The 12,446-nt window shown below is 29.5% G+C and overlaps 1 long non-coding RNA gene across 1 annotated transcript; it reads left to right on the forward strand.

The window, feature by feature from the left end:
• Window positions 1–4,184: 4,184 nt before the first annotated feature.
• LOC128202336 (uncharacterized) lies at window positions 4,185–4,540 on the forward strand. Its single transcript, XR_008253722.1, has 2 exons — window positions 4,185–4,301; window positions 4,370–4,540. It is a non-coding gene; the product is annotated as an uncharacterized LOC128202336 (long non-coding RNA).
• The last annotated feature ends 7,906 nt before the right edge of the window (window positions 4,541–12,446 follow it).

The raw sequence follows: 12,446 nt of genomic DNA on the forward strand, positions 1-12,446 counted from the left end.
AATAATTTAGAATCGGACACGTGTCTGAACGGAAACGGTACACGTGCTATCAATTAAAAGTGGAGTTGATAGAAAAAAACTACTAGATATTATTGAAGTTCTGCCCTTTGAAGTGGGCGGAGCTATAGCCTTTACAACAGTAGAAAGCGAATATCATAAATTTAACCCTCTTTTAGAAATGCAAAGGGTTGTACAATAAAATGATCGGGATTACACTTTATATTTGATATCAATTAAAAATGAAATATGGAACGGGGTGTAGACTTCAAAACATAAAATAAAATATGATTTTCTAGAGATTTGTATATTATTACGATATTGTATCTACATGTGTACTTTGGTAAACTAGTAAGCATTAAACATCACTATGTTTAATGCTTACTAATATTATAAATGTGAAAGCGAGTTTGTTTATATGTTTTTTTTTTACTTCTTGGCGCATTAATAGCTCACATTTGGTATAGATGTAATATTTGGATGGAGAAGGATATAGGCTGTTAATAAATGTATCCTGGTCACGCAAAAATTACTTAAAAATAAGTGCTATAAAATTAAACCGCAGGAAATAATTTGTTCATGATATCTATGTGCATAATTTAGAATTCCCATACCAAGACACCTGACTTTATCAACTACTGTATTTACATATTGTCATTGTTGACTACATTTTATCCATTGATTTGTTTTTATCAGATAGCTATTCTAATCTAATTACTACATACGAAGATATAATTTATCCACAATAATAAGTCTACTAATTTAAAGATATAATAGTGTTAAAACTGCTATGAAGTGTTTTTTAAAATGTGTAACGTAACGTATGTATGATCTTGTGTTTCCATTGGAGTATTTAAGATTATTTTCAGGCGGTGGTGAGAAGAATATTTTTTATTTCCCAATAAAAAAGACGCATACATATCTACTCTTAGACAAGTCTTACTTATAGCGGAAAGTTCCGTTCGCATTATGGAATGAGTATCAGATAATGTCGAGGTAGGTATGGCCTGTTCGATCCCCCTTATATGTTTACCAATCTCTCTGCTTCCTATTATATGTTTAGAAAAAAAATTAATTAAAAACAAAACAATTACGTAAATAAACTATATCTTTTAAATATTAAACTATAAAATCATATCTAGAGAACTCAGTGCTGTTCAAATCCCACTAATATTTGAATATCGGAATCATACACGGAAAAATTCTACAATGATGTAATACATCGACAACTTACCGTTATCTCCAAAAAAACAAGTACTTTAACAACACAAATGTGGAGTTTATAATGTTTCCATTATTATTTACACGAATATATTGTAATGCGATTTGTATGAACGGAAGCGTGTAGGATATAAGTTTGGTATACATTCAAAAACCATGTCAGCCATGTGCCGTGTGCATTATGCGGCCATGATTCCGGTCTTTCATATTAGGGGTGGAAATATTTAAAATTTAAATTATTAAATTCACTTTGTTCAACTTTACTCGTAAGTTACTGATGTCAATTATTGCTTCCTGAGTCATGTAGTTATTTTAAAATATTTTTTTATACATGAAATTAGATATGAACAGCACCATGGCCATTACAGAGTATAAACTCTCTTATGGTACCGTCAGGTGTTGCCATTCTTGAGAAGTATTTCTATTCGCCGTAATTTTACTACTATATCTTTTAAACTTTAACATGACAGTCGCATAGTCGTAGTAATATAAGTGGGACAGGGGTAACCATGTAGATGTCCTTGGGGGGGGAAGGGATTATTAGTAATGCGAGCTATTAGTTCCATTGCTAGCAATATACCTTGTCAGGTCGACGTCCACACGGTTCCCCCTGGAAACCATCGTGGCTAATTCTAATTGAATTCGTCAGGATGGGCTATCTGGCCTGTTTTTATTCTCATCGATCACCCTACACTGGTGCTCCGCTAGCGTATCCCGTTAGCGCAGTCGGGGTTACCATTTCATTTTCACCCATCAAAAAAAAAACATGTAGATGATTTTTGGATATTGTCTTCTGGCAATATATTGTTTAAATGGCGTTAGAAAGGGTTTATACTGAAGTTATCACTACAGAGTTCCTGTTGAGGAAGTTTAATATATTAATTTAAAAATGATCTGACTTTTACTTTATTAATTGTTACTAGCGAATTTATTTATGTGATCTGGGCAATATCATAGCTTATGTATACTTTTTCATCCCAAATACTATGTTTTCTAACTATTTTTTTGCCCTTTCTTATGTACGCGTAGATTTTAGAAGTAGGAAAACAAATGAAATAAACTACTTCATAATACCATATTAGGATAAAATATACACCAGTTTTTAAAGTTGAGGGATCCGCATTTAATTAGGTACAGTAATTTTTTTTTTGTGAAATTAAAACACACTAACAGACAGACAAATAAAAAATTTTGTTTTAATTTTAGTTTATTAAGATCTAAAAGATTATCAATTATTAAGATTCTTCTTATTTATTTTTATAAAAATCTCCCATAGCACAGACATCGTCTATTTACAATTTTATTATATTAGTGTCTATAAAGATTAGAATTCATTAAAGTTATAGATTCATCAAAGTTATAGTTTAAAAGCAAGAAAAGGAAAGCAACTTGTCATATTAAGTCAAATGCACCCTCTTTCCTTTAAACAACACACATGACTCGATGTTCTATTTTTGTGCATCATAATTAGGTGAACGTACAACTTGTTCTACCATATTGAGTATTTCTGCGGATATGCGAGTATATAAATGTGTCACTGTTACTGTAGAAAACCCGAATTGTGGTAATTGTAAAATATTTATATATTTATATAAGAGATGTGGTAAATGTCAAAATATAGACATAAAATTAAAATCTTTACATTTACCAAATTATGTTGCCTTAAATTGTGTAGTGGTAAAACCTAAGATTTACTAACAGACATACTATAGACTACAGACTTTACAGTAATAGTAAATATATAAAAATTCGAAGGATTATTGAACCTTCGAATTTTATATATATATTCAATAATTATTTTAATCATATTATTTCGATTTACTTCGTAGTTTAATTTGTCCCTTCAAATGTTATATGAAAAATTCATATACATATATATTTTTTATGCAACTTAGAATGTCAGACAAGCGGACGACCCACCCTATTTCATATAAGTACGGTATTTATATTAATGAATAATAGAAACATTCTTATAGAAAGACATTTACATTATTCAGTTTTGTTACATACAATGTTGTATATTATTATACAGGAAACTGTAAACCTACAATAAAAAAAGTATATTTCTAAGTAACTAGTGACGTACAACAAACATTATTGTTAGTAATTATTGACTTTAATTTGAGTCAGTCTCAGTTACTTTATGGTATTAGTACATATTATTCACATGAAATGACATTACGAATATCTAAAGTATTTATAATTGTGTAAAACAGATGTAAACAATGATATCTATAACAGTACAAATCAAGATTACGATTTGTCATTAAGAAAACAATTTGTTTGTATCCTTGAATTTAAGATTGATAATTGGTGATAATAATAGTGTGTAATGTTGGAATGTTATGTTAGCTGTATATAATTCAGGTATTGTATCTTCATTATCATCATATCAGCTTTTTACTGTCCACTGCTGATCATAAGCCTCCCCTTAGGGAGGTTTTGCTAGTAGTCGCCACACTTGGCAGGGAGATTTGCAACCGCAGTAAGGCTTTAGGAAGGGGTGGCCTATTCTATGTCAGGACTTCACGGCTACTATACAAAATAATTTTTTTAATGGATAATAATAGAATGGTAACTCCACCTGTGTTAGCTATACACTGGCGGGGTACCAGTGAGGGATAATAGGTGAGAATGAAAAGGCAGGTCAGTTAGCCCATCGTGATGAACACACCTGAAATTCAGCACGGTGGTTTTAGAGGGGACCACGCGGAGTTCGACCTGACAGGGTATATTGTTAGCACTGGTAGTCCGTATTACTAACAATTTCTTCCCCACTCCTTCCTATACAAAGGCTAGGCAATGTACAAATATACAAAGCATATTTGTAATTATTATTTGCATAAAGAGTAATCGCAATTATTAAAGTACATATTAAATTGACATTCTCTAGTGTGCATGTTATAAATTGTTTGTATAAGTAATAGTATGAGTCACTGTGTGATATTATGGAAAGATATATAATCTTTATATAAATTGTGTCTCTAAATAATTTGTCATTATTTGTTTGTGTTGATGTGTGACGCATTTTGAAATTATATGATCTAAATGAATTTATCTTGTTTACTTATAGATGATATATTGTACGTTTTAAAATGAGGTTTATTGCTATTTACTTTACAGATTAAATGAACTTGACATTGTTTTATAGCTTATAGTGTCTGCGCACATAAGGAGAACTAAGGTTCAACGCATAGCAACCCAGTGATAGAAGCCGTTGCTATTCACCCCGTGAACGCGAGAGATAGAACGAACAAGTCTGGAGGCAACATACATTATACACTTTATTATTAATTTTTCCAATAAATCACTAAATGATGAAGTTGTTGTTGTTGTAACCTTATTAAAAGTATCATACAAACAAATCAAATCCTACAAACGTTTGGAGTCAGATTTAAAGAAAATATTGGTGATTGAAACATATAGTAGGTATAATACTAATAATTTATTAGTCATAATTAATATATTACGCCTTGTAGCCAGTCTTGTTATAAATATTTGGTAACTAACATAGTTAGTTCATTTATTATAACTAATAGTTATAATAAATGAAGTTCGTGTTTTCTGTACCATAAAATTCACTAAACTTTGATAACGTAAGTGAGTTTTAAGTAATAAAATAAATAATGATATTAGTATTAAATAGGTAACGAATGTTTACATTTAAATTTACTTCTTAAATCATCATACTCGTAATAGTATTTTTTTTATCTTTTTTATTTTGAGGCTTTTATCCTATAAGGATATGTCAGCCCCACCATACTCTAATCTTAAAAAGTATTTCATATACATTAATGTATTATTAATTATTATTATTTATTACTTAATACATTAATAAATAATACTTTAGTAATCTATTTTAATATAAATAATAATTGTATTTGTTCTACATTGTCAAGAAGTTTATTTTATTTATTATTATTATTTATTTATATTTTATGGTACACAAAAATTACATAGTTAAAGTCTATATTAAATGAAGATGTACAACAGGCGAGCTTAACTCTGTAAGAGTCCTCTTCCAGCAAACATTGAGTTTTAATTTTTACTTATGTATTTTCCTTTCCTTTCGTGCTATATATTGGTAATAAACTTTTTCCAACAACAAATCAGATTGATTACGACCTGATTTACTCATATAGAATAAATCAGGCATTAATATAGGTATCTTGATTATTTGATATATAATATTTATAATAAAGGTTTTGGCAAATAAAATAGTATCTATTTATTTATTCCTACTACTACTTACTCTTTTAAAACTATTATTTATAATGTGTTACTATATAATTCTATATGGCGCGTTTTTAGGCGGACTTTTGATTATAATTTTAAATCAATTATGTCAGTTTTATGTATCTTGAAGTTTAAATCATTTGACATAACGCATAAAATTAATTAACAAAATTGAAATTATACATTTTCAAACTTCAGTGTAGTATGATTCCGCATCATAGTAAATACTTATGTATTTGCTGGACTATATCGTTGCCACCATCAATTTGTGGTTACAATTATAATAGTTTTCAAATAGTTAGCATCTGATGTGAGTATAAAACATTCACACGAAATAGAGTATCAGAATGATTGCTTTGAACCATTCGTTCCAAACGTCGCCCATATGTTTTCCGTTTTGAGTCAGTTCAAATAGAATTAAACTAATTACATTCAAACAAAAGCATATGCCACCATGACTTTGAGAGTTTTGGCTCTCTCTCTGCAGTTAATTTAGTAAGTTTTTGTATAATCTGTGGTGATCGCCAGATGGCTATGCGCTCACGCATGCCGTATGGCGTCACGGCAGTATCGTGGTGCAATTTCACTGTCTATCTAAAGCAATCTGGTGTCACGTCTTACGAATGTTACTAAGACAGATATATATCTGTATATAGATTTATTGAATGCTAGTATTATCATATCAAATATTATTTATCTTTTGCTAAACATAGGCCTTTACCATCATATCTGCCATAAGGAACGATCCTTAGCCATCTACATCCATTAACTTCCTGCAATACATTGGAGGTCGTTTCTACATCTAGCGGGGGCATTCTACACTGCATTTGTCCGTACGGGGTCGCCAGTCGACCTTTTTTTTTAGTTTCTTGAGGTTAGTCACAAAATAAAGTGGCAATGGCCAGCCCATTGCCACTTTGTCTTGGTTGCTACAGTGTCACTTTGGCGGCTTTTTCAAAATTTTTCTCTTAATCTAATATTGGAATTTAATAATTTCACGGTATTATTATTTTATGGACAATCATAAACTAAATTTATAATAATTTATTAGAAAATTAGCTCATATTAGACTTAACAATAAAGATTTCGCCATGAAATCAGATTGAAATTATAATTTTTGTGATATACCTATTTTCCATCCTCAGGATCAGCCCCATTATTAAAATTAAAACGGTTTAGCTCAAGACGTAATATAAGTAGTCTATGGCCTTCTCCATGCTACAAACTTTTATGATAATTGTCATTGTTTGTTACGTTTTAGCGTTTTAACGGTTTCAACTTATTGGTCGAACCGTTGTTGACTATTGTCGCAAGAGCGTATTGAATAAGAATGTTTATTTGTAAGTATTATCTTTGTTTTCCTTTGTCTTATTTGCATCAAATAAAATGTCATTATTCATACAATTTACATGTTATTTAATATTTAAAACTAAATACTAATATATAAAATAATAAATAATGTATAAATTATACTCGTAGTTAATCATAAAATAAAAGAAAAATATTATACAGTTACTAATAAAATAGTACTTATGCATAATACATACCTATACATGTTTGTAAATTCTACGTACCTATTTAAGTACAAATATGTAGAATTTTTTATAATATTATACCTATACGCAATCAGCACAAAAGAATAACAGTGGAATTTTTAGTAAAGAATGACATTCATTGTTAATTATTTAAGTAAATAACCTAAGATACGATCACACATTCAACTGCCGTCTATGCATCAGAGCAACAGATTATTATAAAATATATGTTCTAAAGTTTTAATCTCTGAACACGTGGAGCGTAGACTTTGCACGAAGTGCGCATTGAAAAAGTGCTTATTCAGTTTTGTTCGTTGCTTTTTGGTAGTTCCCTAAAGGTAAAGTCCATTTTTTGCTAGTTCCCATGAACCCTACGACAATGGTCGACCTCGCTGAAAGACGCCGAGTAGATCCACGCAAGAATAAATATTGTACAACAATAGGGTAGCTTCTTTGACTTTACCTTGTACTATAGTCGATTTGCCAGTTCATGATACTTTTAAATAACAGTATCTATATATATATCATATATAATATATTTCTACATAATCAAGGTTGTCAATAATACACATACGTATCGTCAGTATTGTTTAGTAGCTTAAGTATGTTCAAGTAATATATAAACTTTATATATATATTATATATATATATATATATATATATATATATATATATATATATATATATATATATATATATATATATATATATATATATAAAGTTTATTCACAATTATTGTGTTTATATTAACAAAATTTAGTACAGCTTAGGATCATTATATAAATAATTATTTCACTTTTCTTAATTATGTAGTTAATAAATAACGTATCGGTTATAATGCAATCTTTCGATACAACAACAAAAAAATAGTCAAATCAATAATCTCGTTACTTTTGAAAATGATAAAAAAAAATAATCTTATAGATATTTTTAATCGACATATATAAAAATTAAAACTGTACCAACTATCAACAACGTACAGTCATCGTATAATCCCTTCACAACAAAAGCTATAGCGGGTCGTAACGGACTTTTTCATAGCATCGATCAGAGTCGCTTCCTAGTTTTGTCATGGTAAGAATCTCTAAGCATTCCCACGCATCAGCTAACCAGATTCGGGTGCCCTTTAGTGATTATAATGTGATGTGTATTTAACCACATCTATACATATTCATAATTGCAAGTTCACAAAAAAATATGAAGGAACCTTTGATGAAATTTATTGGATCTTAAAATTTCTTCGATTATTCTTGGCATTTCGTATAAGATGCGATGTTATATTTTTAATTATTATTGATGTAAGTAATCGTCGTGCTTTTGTACTCATAAATCGACTCGATCGATCGATCGACTATTTTTGTATGCACTTTGATAAATAGAAAATGTTTGTAGTAGAATAATAAGTCTATTAATAAAACAATTTGAAGCAATGTTATAAATTAAATTTTCTACTGAAAACAAAATTATTATGTGCTTTATAGCATGACTAGTAAATGAAGCATGACGATATTGCGGGCACAGGGCACAGCTAGCTTCAAATTAACTTTTATGAATGTCGCTAAAGTTACATCATCATCATTTTATCCTGTATCTGTCCACTGCTGGACATAGGCTTACCATGCGCGGTTCTCCGCGTTTTACATCCATCTATTCCCAGTACTCTTAATATCGTAGGTCTGTCTAGAAAGTTATCTGATGTACTCGTATGTGAAAATTTATATATTTGAAACTTTGATTTGATGACGTCTTTGTGTGGTTACGGAGTAAGATTATTTTGTTTCCAGAAAATCGTAGGTACTAAGAAGGGGATAAAGCATGACACAACAGTTCAAGAGAACGAAAAATATATACCAAATCGCCTGGCCATCAGCAGATAATATTCTCGTCGTATGGAGACAGACCTGTATCTAGTAGTGTGATGTTAATATTTATAAGGATAATATAAGAGTTTATATTTAAGAGCTTATTTTGTATAATTAAATAGATACCTTAAATTATATTGGGTCTGATGACTCAACAAAAAAATAGTAAGTATTCTTGTAATTGCAGTGATGCAGTATTAATGTTCTGTTAATGTTATATACCTATTTTGAGTGTTTCGTAAAAGCAATAAAGTCCAACTCACAGTGGTTCTTAAGCATCTTAAGTACTGTAATAATCTGAATACCGATATAGTTTTAAAAATACTTAGTCTATGGTAAGCTTCCATGAGTACTTATAACCCTTAAAGATAAGGGTACCAATAGCAAAGTTTAAACGTAAGGTTGCCTGCAGTTGTACGTTAATATTTTTGACCGGCGTTTACTTCTTTGTTTGTTGACGTTTAAATAATATAATAATACACTCAAATATAATTATAACTATATACCAATAATTGTCGTAATTAAAAAGCACTTATTATTGATATAGGTATTATGTAAAAGATATATTTGCAATAGGCCTATTGTTAAAAAGCGTATTACAGTACTGCCAGCTTAAATCACTATGGCATTAGCAATGTACGAGTATATCGGACTGTATGTGCAAATACATGTTCATTTATTTATTTATTTTTGTTTCATTTTTCTATTTATTAGACAAATATCACCATTTGAGCTAAATATTTTGCATATTAATTTTGACATTGACTGCGTAACATTTATTTTTGTTTAATTTCATAGGAACTACGAGCATTTCCTTAATTCCCCACATAAAGGAGATGCAAATGGTAGCAGTTTTTAATAAAAAATATTTTATGAAGTTGCTTTCTTTACTATTATAGTATATCTATATGTATATTTGTTAAAAAGAAATTTCTCCTTTATATATTTGACTGTTAACCCTGTCAATCAATCAGGTTCAAACATCGTTATTACCAAAATTTTTATCGTTTTCAAATTCCTTAATTTCCTCTCCGTTCTACTTCATTGAACGCGTATACAGCGTAGTTGCCCTAATATATTTGTTTTAGTAGCAGATGCTAATTACCACTTACAAGTTCTTTGCTTTTACTGAAACATTCCTTTTTAGTCACATTTAAGTAGTTTGCCTAATAATCCATTACCTTATAAAATGTTCTATGTATTGCCATAGATAATGAAATAGGTTTTTTTATGATTTCGCATTGCTAATGATGTTGCATTTTAGTCCAAATAAGCTTGTCGACTATGCGTATTCAATATTATACTTGTTTATTATTTAATATTTGTATTCAATTTGCCAAAATATTAAAGTTCCACTGTTGGGCAACATTTTCCCCATAAGAAGAGGATTTAGCCAACTAGAATTATCTTGGTATAGGGTTTTTAAGTTTTTCTTCTCTTGCACTACTGGCATATTTCGATTTGTTTCTTTAATCATCTCTTATTATCTGTGATATCATGTGTGACACATTTTGTTTATACCTATCTGATAAAAATAATTACATCTGAATGACTCATTGAAATACAGGTATATAATAAGTGTTGATGTATTCAGCCTAGTTTATATAATGGTGTTGTTTAATTTAGTTAAGATTATATTTTTAAACTGACTTACCAAAGGTACTTGATTACATATTTTATTTTTATGATTATTTTGTGCACAACTCTTGAATCGATTTTGGGAATTCTTTTTTCAATCGAAAGGATTTTTTCGAGTATTGTTGTTTAATAAACCGTTAGTGGATATTGTTTTTATAGCGAAGTATACTTGTCATAATATTTACATAAACTTAATTACCAGGTTTAATTTTATGAACAATGGAAAAAAATAACACAACATTTTTTTGTAAATTTTGCTTAAATTGTGATGGATATACCCCTTTGCTTTTTCATGTGTATCAAAATTTCTAATCGTTTGAAACAGCGCTTGACGAATGAAGCGGAAAATATTTAAATGGAAGCCAAAATAGCGTGCAAGGCGCTTATCCCCGTAAAATATGATGATATTTTTGATCTAAAAAAATTTTTGGAAGAAAATTAAAATTCTTACCGCCCCGGAAATGTAGGAGCGTGCGGAACGAAGCAAGAAATAGGCGATTTCAGTTTACTAACATTAGAATCGTTTGCATTCTTGAATGGCATCTGCATTGTGAACTTCCTGGTTTTATCAATGTAATAGCATTAATAATTTGTTCTGATGTATTGATTGAAATACACATTTATTGTAAAATTTGAGTCCATTGCTAAGTTCTCATAAAAAAATATAGCCATTGATAGAATAGTAAACAAGCAAACTTATTATCACATTTATAATATTAAAAATACATAAATTACATCATTATTATATCAGCCATTATCTGTCCATTACTGTACATAGGTCTTCCCCATTGACTGCCACAAGTGACGGACCTAAGCTACTTGCATCCACTGGCAATGTATTTGAGGTCGTCACTCTATTTAGTGAAAGGTCGTCCTACACTGTGTTTGATTGTAGAGTTGCCACCCAAGAACCTTTTTTTGAGCTAAATAAATATTTACTATATACATAATATATACTGTTTTATACACTTAAATAAATAAATACTTTACTTTACGTTAGTTAATTATTAATTATGGTTTAACAATAATAATTAAGATTAAGATTTTTTTATGATGGCATTATATATATTTTTTAAATTTTATCAAATCGTTAAATAGAGAACTAAACGTTGGATAAAATAGGTGATTATGCTAAAATGGTATTGAGTTATTGTGTTTAAGTTTATTTTAGTTATCACAATCATTTTATTTATTAGGTGTCTATTATTTATTTTTTTATTTTCATAGGTAGTCACTTATTTATTTATTTATTTATAAAAAGTGTAATAATAATATGGGAAATTTAAGTAAAGAACTCTTTAGAAATACATACATTTTTTACACGCAATTGAAACGTATCGAATCACTCAAGCCCTAAATAAAAGCTTTAACTACCCTTACACATAGCATCGACTTTCGAAACGTCATCTCACTGACTACTGTTCTTAAATGAATGGCTCCAAAAAATACTAAATCAGAGCCGAAAACTCGATCCCATCACCCCGTTAGTTGTGGACCCTTGATTTTTTCATTCGGGGTAACGGCGGCGCATTACAATCATAATAGCGATATCGTCTTACCGTTAACGGACGGGCTTTCGGGACGGGGAGTTCAATCTCCGATTAAGCTCGATGATTTAATATATTAAACTTATAGAGAATTTAAATAAAGAATAAACATATGTTTAACTAGGAAATTAATGTTATCTTTACATAAAAATATGAATAATTAAAACAGGACCATGGACGTTACTATTTTATAATCTTATTTGGTGATATTCCTATTTAGGTAGTACGGTTAGTACGATTTTTTATTGGCAGAGAATTATGCATATATACATTCATAATTACATTACAATTCGTAATTTGATGTTAAATACGGCGTTGTTAGAGAATTAATTGAATGCATGTCTCATGAATTCATATTATTCAAACCTGACATTTACTCATATACATATACAAATATCCAGATAATTCTG

Source organism: Galleria mellonella, unplaced genomic scaffold (assembly GCF_026898425.1).
Source record: "Galleria mellonella isolate WM207_F2 unplaced genomic scaffold, CSIRO_AGI_GalMel_v1 utg90, whole genome shotgun sequence".
Taxonomy (NCBI): domain Eukaryota; kingdom Metazoa; phylum Arthropoda; class Insecta; order Lepidoptera; family Pyralidae; genus Galleria; species Galleria mellonella.